The 13,878-nt window shown below is 31.9% G+C and overlaps 1 pseudogene; it reads left to right on the top strand.

Annotated features, from left to right (window-relative positions):
* The first annotated feature begins 436 nt into the window (after positions 1-436).
* Positions 437-1,697, top strand: LOC124971647 (kinesin-like protein KIF2A; annotated as a pseudogene).
* The last annotated feature ends 12,181 nt before the right edge of the window (positions 1,698-13,878 follow it).

Genomic DNA, 13,878 nt, shown 5'->3' with positions numbered 1-13,878 from the left:
AGCTCACATGGCAGTTTGGGAAAGCAAGTTAAATTTTTAATTGGTTAATCATAAGTATTAATATATCTAAAGCCAGAGGATCACTGGTATATTCTGATACTTTAATTATGCAAAAATATATCATTGAATATTTTACTTGGTTGTGTTTCAAAATGTGAGCAGAGCCCTCCTTCAAGAGACATTAGAGTAGTTTGTTCTACTTGTAAATGTCTAGTCAATATCCTGCAGAGTCCTCTGCACAAAAAACACAGGTGGGACATCTTATTGTATAAAAGAAAAAAAAAAGAGAAGAAAGAAAACTGCAATAGCAAGAATTTAGAGGATGTTGATCATATAAATCCAAATGTATATATTCAAAGACTATAGAGTATATTTGAATTGCAGATCATTAATAACAGACGATTCTATTTAACAGAATATATGCTTGTGTAAGAAAATGATAATTCAGTAATGATTTTCAGCCAGACCACTAGTAGAAACAGTATTTGAAAGGAGCATGGTTTGCATGCTTTGCTGAAGGGCAGATTGGAAGTGGAAAAACACATACTATAGGTGGTAAATTTTCAGAGAATAAACAGGATTGCTATAAAAGAAATCTATGCATTAGAAGTTCTAAATCTGTTTTTAATGCTGAGGAAGCTATAAGAAGCTATAATTTCAAACATATGCAATCTTTGAAATTTATAGTGGAAAGTTGTTTGACTTGCTAAATAGGAAAACAAAATTAAGAGTACTGGAAAATGGGAAACATTAGTTTCAAGTGGTGGGATTATAGGAACAGGAAGTCACATGTGTTGAAGATAGGCAATCAACATCTGCCAATGAACATTCATCTTGGAACCATAAACTATTTCAGATTATTCTTAGCAGGAAAGGAAAAGTACAAGGCAAAGTTATCCTATTAACTTCACTTGAAATGAAAGAGAAGTGAATACTTTTGATATGGACAGCCTAACTAGGCTAGCAGGTGTTGAAGTTAAAAAAAATCTTTTGCCTCTACATGAGTGTACTGAAGCCTTATGTAGAAATAAAGCTCATATTCCCCTTCTTAGCAAGTAAACTTAACTTAGGTGTTAAGATATCCATTCATATGTGAAATTTCTCATACCTGTGTAATTGTCACAATCTCTCCAATAATGGCAATCTGTTAAAATACAGAATGCACTGGAGGTGTAGCTTGGTAGTATGCTTGCCTAGCCATTACAAGGCCTTGGGATCAATCCCTAGCACTGGAAGAAAAGAACAAAGCAAAACAAAATAGAAACTCTTCATTAAAATATGCAAATAATGTGAAAGAATTGACTGTGGATCCAACTGCTACAGGTCATGTGCATGCAATAATGCACCATCCATCAAATCGGGTGACTTGTAGACATATTGGGGTGTGAGAAGTTACACTCAGAAGTGCAATCTAAAATTTGTCATATATAAAGAAAATGAGGTTTCCCTAATAACTGTTTCATTTTATGAAGCTGACAAACAGCAAATTGGAGGAACAAGTTGTAGAAGATAATAGGGCAGGGTTCTTGGACTCTATTAGATGTCTAGAAGATTTTGCCTCTAAGTGATAACTGAAGAAGTAAATATGACATAGATTCATATGCTAAATGACTTGGAGCTGCTCTTAAGCAAATAAATGAATAAATATTTTTACTGAGTTACAGGATAAAAGTTACTTTTTTCATACAGTTCTATAAGGAGAACAAGACAGCAAGGAAATCACCTCAAAAAGTCCTCATGACTATTAAATCAGTATTTGTTATTAAAGGATCACAAGAACCTTCACTATTGCAACATAAAATGGCTCAGATGTCAATTAAAAACCATTTGAAAGTTTAAGTATCAATGTAAATTTCTTGTTTACCTGAATGACATTACAATTTTTGGAAATACCTTTTGTATCTACAAAATGCTTTTAGCTCAAGAGGTATATCCAAGAATTTAGATTGGTGATGTTTTTGTTTCATTTACTCAAATAGTGTTTTACTTTTGGAGATCCTTGTCAATTTTATTTTTTGTATAATGCGATAAGATTGTAGACTTGATTCAGAGATGGATGGCAGAGGTAAGCCATATTTTTCAAATGCAGTTCAATCTTCAATGATACTTTGCCTTTTTAAATTCTTTGAATGCATGCATACCTCATTAGTGACTCTACATATTTTGCTTACTTGTAAAGATAACTTTCATCTCATCCTGCTTTGTGCCTTGCCTACAGCTATTGACCCTCCATTTATTTCTATAGCACAGACCAGATAAACTACATTTTTACTGGTCATTGTAAATTACCTTTATTTTGTGCACTTTTTCAATTGTATTTGCGACACTTTTTGTGTATGACTAACTAGTTAATTTTGCACACAGTACCATATCATTAAACATAACTAAATTCTGTGGTAGTGGACATAGTTGTTGTTTAATTCCATTCAACCTTTTAAGAAATTTGGAATTGTGCTTTTAAGAACTATATAATATGTGGCTAAAATTTTATTAGTATTTCTTTTTAAAAACTGAAATATAAACTAGTTAGTGTATCATTAGGAGTAATAAAATTCTGAAAAAGTAAAATAAACCTTGCTCAAAAAAATACCGGTTTTTTCATTTCTCCTTCTTTCAGTAGTTCTTTCATATCTTTACAACACAATTGTTTAACATCTAACCACATATCACAATACATTTACAAAGAGGAGGGGGTAACATATAAATTTCTACCATATGAGATTATATCATTTTTATAAACTACTATCGATTTGTGGTGTTCCCTTCTCTTGCAAGTCGTTTTCCTATCAATTTTCTGGTTGTTTTGATTCGGTATAAGGCACAAAAGGAAAAACATAAGAAATATCTGTGCTTAAGTATACACAGAGGAAACTGGGACAGCTGTAAAAGTGACTAATGCTAATAATCTGGACCTATTCAACTTTGTCAGCCAAAGAAAATATAATTCTCTTTCCTACTTGTCTGAGAAGACATAAGAGCCCATCTGTGTATGGTTCACACAGTCTGCTTTCTTTCTGAAGAGTCGCAGAAATAATGTTCAGTAGAAAGCCCACTAGTCCCATTTACTCTGCACGAAAGGATGCTGAATGCCACCAGACTTGCCATGAGTGACTTTTTGCACTTCATTTAATCACAGCAAGGACTGTTTTCACACAGCAAGGGATAAGAGAATTTCTAACTAATAGAAGCATAGTTTCCAAAGAAATTTGCAAGAACAATTGTAATGATTAGTTTAAATTATCTAGTAAAATAATAGTGAAACTACAAGTGGAAACCACAGGAGCAAGAACACTGTCAACAGAGTATGTGGGACTCTTCACTTGACATATAAGAATAATTCCAAGTACTAATGACCAAATCTGGGTTTGAAATGGCCAATAATAAATTACTACTGCTTCAAGGAATTTAAAATGCATTGCTAAAGCAAATATTAAATTATTTCAGTGCTTGTTCTTTGTGTGGACTAATCTAATTAGGACACTATATTTGCACCATAAAACTTTGGTATCAGTCCTCTTTTTTTTTCCCCTTCATTTTCTTCTTGCTTTTTCTCATAATATTTTATATTAAAATTTTATGCAATGTGAATGATTAAACACACACTGAACAGTATGTTAACATAGATATGTTTTCAGTTTCTTATTGTTAACGTTTATAAAGACTCTCCATTAGATGTTTTATGCCACTATTGAATAGTCTATGTATTGGGAAACATATATCCAATAGTGGATCTTATTTAAAAAGGGGCAATCTATTTTAGTCAGGAAATTTTCTTTGTTTTTCCTTCTAACTTAACTATAACTTATCCTCATAATAGTTTTTGTTTTTATTTAACCTTTTGAAAGTTTTAAATAATTGCATTTTCACAGGGTTTTAAAAAATGAAGTGCAAAAATGCCCTATACCCTTTACATAGTTCCCCTGGATTATATATTGCAAATAACATGTGTACAATATCACAGCCAGTTTTTCACATAGATAAAGTTTACCTATCTTGTTCAAGTGTTCCCAGTGTTACCGATACTTAATTATGTGAATATTTGTTTTGAATTATGTGATTTTGTTCACATATAGCAATCAAAAAAAGAACAGCTCAATGAGCACAAGTAACTCTAATGCTGTCCTTTATAACCAAACACATATTCTTTTCTCCACTATACCTAAACACCTGGCAACTACTCATTAGTTCTCCATTTAAATAAAATTATATTCTAAATAATATTATATTGGGGTTCAGAGAAAATGGCAAAGAACTTGAAAATTCTACACATCCTTCAAAGCAATAAAAAACAAATAAATGAAAACACATATTCATTCACTGGAAGAATTTGCATTCCTAAAACATTCATATTACCCAAGACAATCTACATATTTAATGAAATCCTAATCAAAATACCAAAGTCCTATATCACTTATGGAAAAAATAATTCTAAAATTTATAAGGAAGCATAAAAGACCTCAACTAGCCGAAATAATTTTGAAAACAACAACAAACCTAGAGGCATTACACTACCCAACTTCCAAATATGGTACAAGGTACAGTATCCAATACAGCATGACACTAGCATAAAATTGGACACATAGAAGAATAGAACAGAACAGAGAATACATATATAAATCTAAAAATTCATAGCCAAATTATTTTCAATAATGGCACAAAGAATCACAATTGCTAGATTTTAGAACAAATCTAGATGCCCTTCAACAAATGAATGGATAAAGAAACTGTGGTATATTATACACAATGGAATATAATTCAGTCATAAAGAAGAATAAATTTATGGCATTTGCAGGTAAATGGATGGAGTTGGAGAATATCATGCTAAGTAAAATAAGCCAATCCCAAAAAATCAAAGGCTGAATATTTTCTCTGATAAGTGGATGATGTTACATAACAGGGTGGGGAGGGGTAAAGGAAGAGTAGAGGAATATTGGACTGTGTAGAGCAAATTGAAGGTTCAGGAGTGGGCGGGGTAAGGAAAGATAATGGAATGAGACAAGCATCATTACCCTATGTGCATGTATGATTACACAAATGGTGTGACTCTACTTCATGTACAACCAGAGAAATTAAAAGTTGTACCCCATTTGTGTACAATGAATCAAAAATAAATAAATAAAATTTTACAAAGAACATACATTTAAATAAGATCAAGCTCTTCAATAAGTAGTGCTGGGAAAACTGTATATCAATATGAAGAGTAATGATACTAGACTAGTACCTTCACCATATGCAAATAATTATTGCAAAAATTGATTTACAACTAATCTTGATATTTAAAACCAAATATTGTAGTACAGAAAACATGGGGGAAATGCTCTGTGATAGACATCTGGGCACAAATTGTTCAACATGACACAAAAGCACAGGTAACAAAAGAAAAAAAGACTACACCAAACTGAAATGCCTTTGCCCAGCAAAGGAAACAATAACCAGAATGAAGAAATAACTCAGAAAACGAAAGAAGATATTCACTGATTACACATTGGACAAATAAGTAATCCCTAGAATGTACAAAAATCTCAAACAACAGCAAACAAATAATTTAATTAAAATGGGTGGAAGAACTGAATAGACAGCTCTAAAAAGAACATATATAAATGACAAACAAATGCATAAAAAGAATCAATGTCACTACAATGAGATATCACCTCACCGTAGTAAGAATGATCATTACCATAAAGATAATAAAGGATGGTGAAGATGTACAGAAAAAAGAAACTCAGACATTTTCTCTGGGAGTGTAAATTAGTATAGACTCTATATTAATAGAGTTCTACTCCTAAATATTTATTCAAAGTAAAGAATCAGAATGTTGAAGAGATATTGCACTTCCATGTTTATTGCAACACTATTGACAATAGACAAGATGAGTCAATCTATGTGTCTATCAACAGAGGAACAGATAAGGAAAATGTGTTATACTTATGCAATGGAATACTATTTAGTCATAATGATATATGAAATCCTAACATTTGCAACAATATAGTGGACTATGGGATCATAATGTCAATTAAAATAAGCAAGTCACAGAAAGGCAAACACCTTATGATTTTAATCACATGAAATCTACAAGCATGAAGCTCATAGTGGTAGACAGCAGAACTGTGGTTGCCAGAGTAGAGGAAGAGTAGGGGGACAAGGGGCTGGTAGAGAGAGCTATGTAAATGAGTCCAAAGTCACAGAGAACTTGGAAGAATAGGTTATGGTGTTCTATTACAGATGAGAGTTTAGAGTCAGCAATGTTATACTATGTAATTAAAAATAACTACCTGAGAGGATTTTTTAAAATTCTCATCAGAATTAAATGATAAAAGTTTGAGATGATATATAATATTTGGATACTAGATGATCATTATACAACATATAAATGTATAGTGTATCCCATGAAGATGTGTAGTTATTATGTTAATTAAAAATAATTTAAAATTTTAAAAATAATCAAGTAAATCAACGTCAGAATGAACTTTTTCAGAATTTAACCCAACATATGCAACAACTCACAAACTCGTACCAATCCATTTTTTAAGAAAAATAACTGAATCTCACTAGGAAGTGTGAGCTTTGGATCATTTTTTACTTAATGTAGTTCTTTTCTGTACTCTCCCACTCAGCAGTAGAACTGAAAATGACACTCATATTTTCAGTACTAGAGGAATGGAGCAAAACAAATCTCATTCTCAAAGAATTGTGATTATTTGATCCGTTTGGTGTCTCCCTGGAAGAACACCTGAAAGACTCATCTTATTTTATCTGATTCTGAACTCATGCAGTGCTAAAGCACTATGTGGTAGGTCTTTATTAAAATATCTATATTCAAATATTTTGGTAACTGAAGCCTGGGTCAGTGCAAAACAATTAGGTAAAACAATAACAACCAAAAATCTTGGAGATAAATGCTGAAGGCTTTAATAAACTCCAATACATTCCTTAAAATATGGAAGGCAAAGTGCAGGCCCATGGATGTGCACAAGCTCAGCAAAGACCTGAAGTGTCTAAGTTCTCACCTGTGATTGACATTGATGGTCTGGGCAAGCTGGAAATTAATGGCTAAGACAAAGGTGTAAACTGCCTAGATGCGTGATGAAGAAATGACCCAACTTGCATGCAAAACCACTTCACAAAGTCTGGAAAAGTTTTGCTTTCAGGAATTTAGGGGAACCTCTCTCCAATAATTTAGTTATAGCAATGCTAATAAGGCAAAGATTTCTGTGGTCAGACGTGAATATAAATTTTACACAAAAATTCAGGAATGTTACTCAATTAACAGTTACTACTAAAATAAACAAGCAAAAGCAAATGCAGGAAGGAAAGAGAATCTGATTTGCAGAATAGTCACATTATAATATTAATACCCAGTGTTCAACAAATAAAATTACAAGGCCTGCAAAGAAACAACAATATGGGTCACACAAATGAAAAAATGCAACCAATAGAGACAATGCATGAAGAAACCTAGATATCAGCTATATTGGATAAATAAATTTATGTCTTTTATAAATATGTTCAAAGAAGTAAAAAAAAAGTCATACTTGAAATCTAAGGAAAATTATGAAACTAATGTGTCACAAAATTAAGATAAATAATATATCTAAATTATAAAAGGATACAAATTCTGGAATTGAAAAATACATCTCAACTAAAAATGTACTAGATTAGATAAATAACAAATTTGAGAAGTCTAGAGAATCAATGAATTTGAAATTAGTCAATTCAAATCATCTATTCTGAGAATCAGTAAAAAATAAGAATAAAGAAAAATTTACAGAACCTCAGAGTTCTACCTGACGTTTCAAGAAATATACTGAGAATTCGAAAAGGAAAGAACACATAAAGGGGCAGAAAGAATATTTGAAGAAATAGTGACTAAATATCAAATCTGATGAGAACTCTTTACATAACCAAGAAGCCAAACTCTAGGAAGAAAAGTTAATAGAGCCTAAGAGCTGTCAGATATTATCAAGTATAACAACATCTTACATAACCAAGAAGATAAACTCTAAGTGAGCTAAATTCTAAAAATTCCCAACTTAGATACAGTATAATTGTCAACAACAACAAAAGAAAATCTTGAATGTTGCAAGAGCAAAGTGAATCATGATGTAGAAAGAATCTAGAGTGAAATAATTATCTGAATTCTCACCTGAAACTATGGAAATCATAAGATCATAGGTGATCTTTTCTAAATGCTAAAAGAGAAAAGAAACTGCCAATCAATAATTACGTGAATACATCACAGTGAATCTCACCATTGTGTACATCCACAAAACTGGAATCCTAATTAGAATAAGATATATTTTGTGCTTATATAAATGTAACAAAATAGATTCTACTGTCATCTATAACTTAAAAGAAACAATAAAATAATAAATAAATAAAAATAAAGACCATACAAAATAAGAGAAAATAATTATGTATATGACAACACTATTCTTAAATATGAAATAGTAATTAAGATGCTCTAGGTAAGCAAAGTTAGAGACTATTTGCTGGTAGCTGAACTGACCTATGAGAAATGATATACAGAGTCCTTAGGTTGAAATGAGAGGACGGTAATACAAATACTGAGAACAATATTTTAAAATAATAAATGTAAATTTAAAAGGAAAGGTAAATATAAACAAAATATATATGTGGAGTTTGGTTGTAATTTTTTGGATCTGATTTTAAAAAACAATTGCATAAAACAATTCATTATGTACTTTCATGAAAACATATGATTAAAGGTAAAATCTGTGACTTTAAAGCATAAATAAGGACTATATGTAAAGGTGTATTTTGGTTACTATTGAAATGAAATTGGCATTAATTCAAATTATGTGGATATGAATTAAGATTACCTTTCTGATTCTCAGGACAAATACTGTTACAGTTTAGAAATTAACTGTGCCCAAAATCATGTTTAAGACAATGCAAGAAAGTTTAGAGATAAAATGATTGGATATTGGGTTATGAGACCTTTTACCTAATCAGTTCATTAACCCACTAATAGGAATTAACTGGGTGGTAACTGAAGGCAGATAGGTTATAGCTGGAGGAAGTAGGTCACTGGAGGTCTGCCTTTGCGGTTTACATTTTGTCCCTTTGAGTGAGCTCTCCCTCTGCTTTCTGATTGCCATGTACTGATCTGCTCTCCTCCTCCCACACCTTTCTGTCATGATGCTCTGCTTCCCCTTCATTCCAAAACAATGGAATCAGCTGTCAATGGACTGAGACCTCTGAAAGAAGCATCTAATAAACATTTCCTCCTCTAAAATTTTTCTTCCAGAAGAGTTTCATGATTGCTTTTCGTGTTTCTATGAGAAATGTCATAGGGATTTTAACTGGAATTTCATTGAATCTGTATAGCACTTTTGGTAGTATGACCATTTTGATAATATAATCTGCTTATCCAAGAACATGGGAGATCTTTCTATCTTCTAAGGTCTTCTTCAATTACTTTCTTTAATATTTTGTAGTTTTCATTGTAGAGATCTTTCACCTCTTTAGTTAGATTGATTCCCAAATGTTTTATTTTTTTGAGGCTATTGCGAATGGAGTTGTTTTCTTCGTTTCCCTTTTAGATGTTTTATCGTTTATGTATAAAAATGCTTTAGATTTATACATGTTGATTTTATATCCTGCTATTTTGTTGAATTCATTTATGAGGCCTAGAAGTTTTCTGGTGGAGTTTTTTGGATCCTCTAAATAGAGAATCATGCCATCAGCAAATAGTGACAGCTTAAGTTCCTCTTTTCCTATTCATATCCCTTTAATTTCTTTAGTCTGTCTAATGGCTCTAGTTAATATTCCAAGGACGATGTTGAATAGAAGTGGTGCAAAAGGACATCCCTGTCTTGTTCCAGTTTTTAAAGGGAATGCTTTCAGTTTTTTTCCATTAACAAAAGACCCAGAATAGCCAAAGCAATTCTTAGCAGGAAGAGTGATGCAGGAGGTTTCACAATACCAGACCTTAAACATTACTATAGAGAAAAGTAACAAAAACAGCATAGTATTGGCACCAAAATAGACAGGTAGACCAATGGTACAGGATAGAAGACACAGAGACATACCCACATAAGTACAGTTATCTCATACTAGACAAAGGTGCCAAAAACATACAATGGAGAAAAGATAGCCTCTTCAATAAATGGTGCTGGCAAAACTGGAAATTTATATGCAGTAAAATGAAATTAAACCCCTATCTCTCACCCTGTACAAAATTCAACTCAAAATGGATCAAGGATCTAGGAATTAGACCTGAGACTCTTCACCAAATAGAAGAAAAGTAGGTCCGAATCTCCATCACGTTGGCTTAGGACAAGACTTCCTTAACAAGACCCCATAGTGCAAGAAGTAAAAGCAAGAATCAATAAATGGGATAGATTCAAACTAACAAGTTTTTCTCATCATAGAAAACAATCAATAATGTGAAAAGAGAGCCTACAGAGTGGGAGAAAATCTTTTCCACACACACTTCAGACAGAGCACTCATCTCCAAAGTTTATAAAGACTTAAAAACTTTACACCCAAAATACAAAGAACCCAATCAATAAATGGGCTGAGGAAATGGGCAGACAATTCACAGAAGATATACAGGTGATCAACAAATATATGAAAAAGTGCTCATCATCCCTGGTAATTAGAGAAACACCAATTAAAACCACCCTAAGATTTCATCTAACTCAAATTAGAATGGCTATTATCAAGAACACAAGCAATAATAAATGTTGGTGTGGATGTGGGGATAAAGGTACACTCATACATTGCTGGTGGAGCTGCCATTTGGTGCACCCACTCTGGAAAGCAGTATGAAGATTCCTCAGAAACTGGAATGGACCCACCATTTGAACCAACTATCCACTCCTCGATTTATACCCAAAGAACTTAAAATCAGCATACTACAGTGATGCAGCCACATCAGTGTTCATAGCAGCTCAATTCACAATAGCTAGATTGTGGAACCAACCTAGATGCCCTTCAATTGATGAATGGATAAAGAAACTGTGGTATATATACACAATGGAATATTACTCAGTCATAAAGAAGAATAAATTATGGCATTTGCTGGTAAATGGATGAAGGTGGAAAATATCATGCTTAGTGAAATAGGCCAAGCCAAAAAACCAAAGGCTGAATATTTTCTCTGATAAGTGCATTACAAATATAATGAGGGGGGTGGACGGGGGAAGAGAAAATGAAGAAACTTTGGATGGTGTAGAGGAAAATGGGGTGGGAGGGGTGGGGTACAGAAAGATAGTAGAAGGAAATAATATTACCCCTATGTATAGTATGATTACATGGAATAGTGTGAATCTACATTGTGTACAACCATAGAAATGAAAAGTTGTAATCCATTTGTGTACAATGAATCAAAATGCAGTCTGTAAAAATAAAAAAGCTTTTAATATAAAATAAATAAATAAAATTATTCTTGTGAGGTGTTTTGGTCACAGTGTAGAAAAGTGATGTCAAACAACTACTAAGGAAACAAATTAGAATATTTAACTAAAAATAAATGAAATTAAAATGGACACATCCAGAAAATATCGTGTGAAAAACAAAATAGCAATAAGGAGTAATTTAAATAATTAAAGTATACTAGATACATAGAAAATAAATAGCAAAAAGGCAGAGGTAAGACCCAGATTGTGGCAGTTGCATTAATTGTAAATAGGTTAACCTCTCCAAGGAGAGACAATCAGCATAACCAAAAGTTGTTTTTTGAAAATAACTGGTACCATCTTCAGCTAAATTACCAAGCTAACATAGAGAAGATTCAAATTACTAAATCAGTCATGAAAGTGGAGATATTAATACCTTAGAATTAATACCTTAGAAATAAAATAATCCTGAAAGACAATATGAAAAACATATGCTAAACTACTTATGAGAAGTTCAAAATTCGTGGGAACACACAAAGTATCACACTGAAAATAAATTTAAAGTAGATCTATAAAAAAGGAGATTAAATTATTAATTTAAAAAAAAAAACTCCCGAAAAAGAAAAGTCCAAAATTAGATGATATCACTGGAAATTCCTACTAAATACTTAAAGGATTAATAATCTTTTAGAAATTCTGCCAAAAAAGGGAGTGCTGAGAATACTTTCTCATTTATTCTATGAGACATGTATTTCCCTGATATCCAAATGAAACAAAAATATCGTAAGAAAGTATAATTATAGATTGATATTTTTATAACTAATGAGGCAAAATTATTCAATAAAATACCAGTTTATTGAAAACAGGAACATAAAAAGTGGATTATATACCATTTCAAAGTGATATTTAATCCAAACATAGCATAATAGATACAGTAAAAACAGTAAGCAAACTAATAATGGAATGTAGTATTGAATCATACTTCTGTTAAATTTTTCCCTTACTCTTCCAAAATTTAAATATAAATTTGTAAAATGTTCTCTTTATAATACCTCAGGTATTATTTTTTTCCACTATCAGATATAATTTATGTGCTTCCTGAGAATCATTATATATTTATCCTTTCTTTCTCTTATCTTGTGATTTTTTCATTTTGAAGTCTTATGCCTTCTTCCATTATCATTTTTTCATGTTTGGCGGAATATCATTTTACCATTCATTATAGGTAGGCACACCTGAACAATTTTAGTTGTTTACATTCCCTTTATTCCTGAATGATATTTTCACTAGTAATATAAATTAGCAGTTGATCATTCTTTGCTTTCAGCCATTTAAAGTGGTTTACCACTTTCTCATGTCCAACATGAGTAGAGATAATCTATTTCTTTCATTCACTTTCGTATCCCTGAATAGGTGATATGTCATTTCACTCTGCTTTATGAATTTGTCTTTGAGCCAGGCGAAGGGGTGCCACACATGTAATCCCAGCGGCTTGAGAGGCTAAGGCAGGAGGATCACGAGTTCACAGTCAGCCTCAGCAACTTAGCAGGCACAAAGCAACTCAGAGATACTCTCTTTCTAAATAAAATACAAAATAGGGCCTGGGGATGTGGCTCAGTGCTCGAGTGCCCCTGAGTACAATCTCTGGTAGCAAAAGAAAATTAAAAAATTAAAAAATTTGTCTTTGAATTTCATTAATTATGATGTCACAAGGAGTTATGCAAATTTATTCTATGGTTTCTGCTTGTCAAGCTTCTTGAATATGTACATTTATGTGTTTCTGCCATTAACTTTTCCAAAACCTTTCATCAGTCCAAGATTTTATCCTCTGTTCTTGAACTCGTATTATGTACATGTTAGAAATTTTACTAATGTTTCATATAAGTCCCTGAGGCTCTATTCCTTTATTTTTCCTCTGGATAATTTTATGTCTGATATTTAGGTTGAATAAATTCTATGGATATATTCTCAAATTCACTGATTTTATTCTTTACCAAGGAGCCCACCTACAGAGTTTTAAGTCTAGTATTTTATTTTTTAAATCTGTACTTTCTATTTTATTCTTTTATAAAAAATATTTTACTTACTAATGTTGTCCATTTTAATTTATTTATATTATTTTATCATTGCTCTTGCAGTATTTTTATGATGACTGTTTAAATCATTGTCTAATATTTTTCTATGAGATTAATTTTTGATGTTGGTGTCTGTTGATTATATATTTAAACTCATGTTGTGATGTTCTAGATTTTTGGTGTTATGAGTGATTTTTTTAAATTAGTTCAAGGCATTTTGTATATTATGCTAGGAGGACATTGACACTACTTAGATCTATTTTAGCAGGCAATCACCCTGTTTAAGTTCAACATGTATGCTATAATCTACTTTTGTGGGCTAAGCAATAGTGAAAATTAAGTTTTCAAAGCCCTTGGAATTCTATACTGGTGTGCTTTATTCTTCTTACTCCACTTGAGTTTCTACTGGATTCCGTGTGATAGCACTTTTGAGGACGGAA

Source organism: Sciurus carolinensis, chromosome X, assembly GCF_902686445.1.
Source record: "Sciurus carolinensis chromosome X, mSciCar1.2, whole genome shotgun sequence".
NCBI lineage: Eukaryota > Metazoa > Chordata > Mammalia > Rodentia > Sciuridae > Sciurus > Sciurus carolinensis.
The sequence above is the reverse complement of the archived record's forward strand: the minus strand, read 5'-3'. Positions and strand labels throughout refer to the sequence as shown.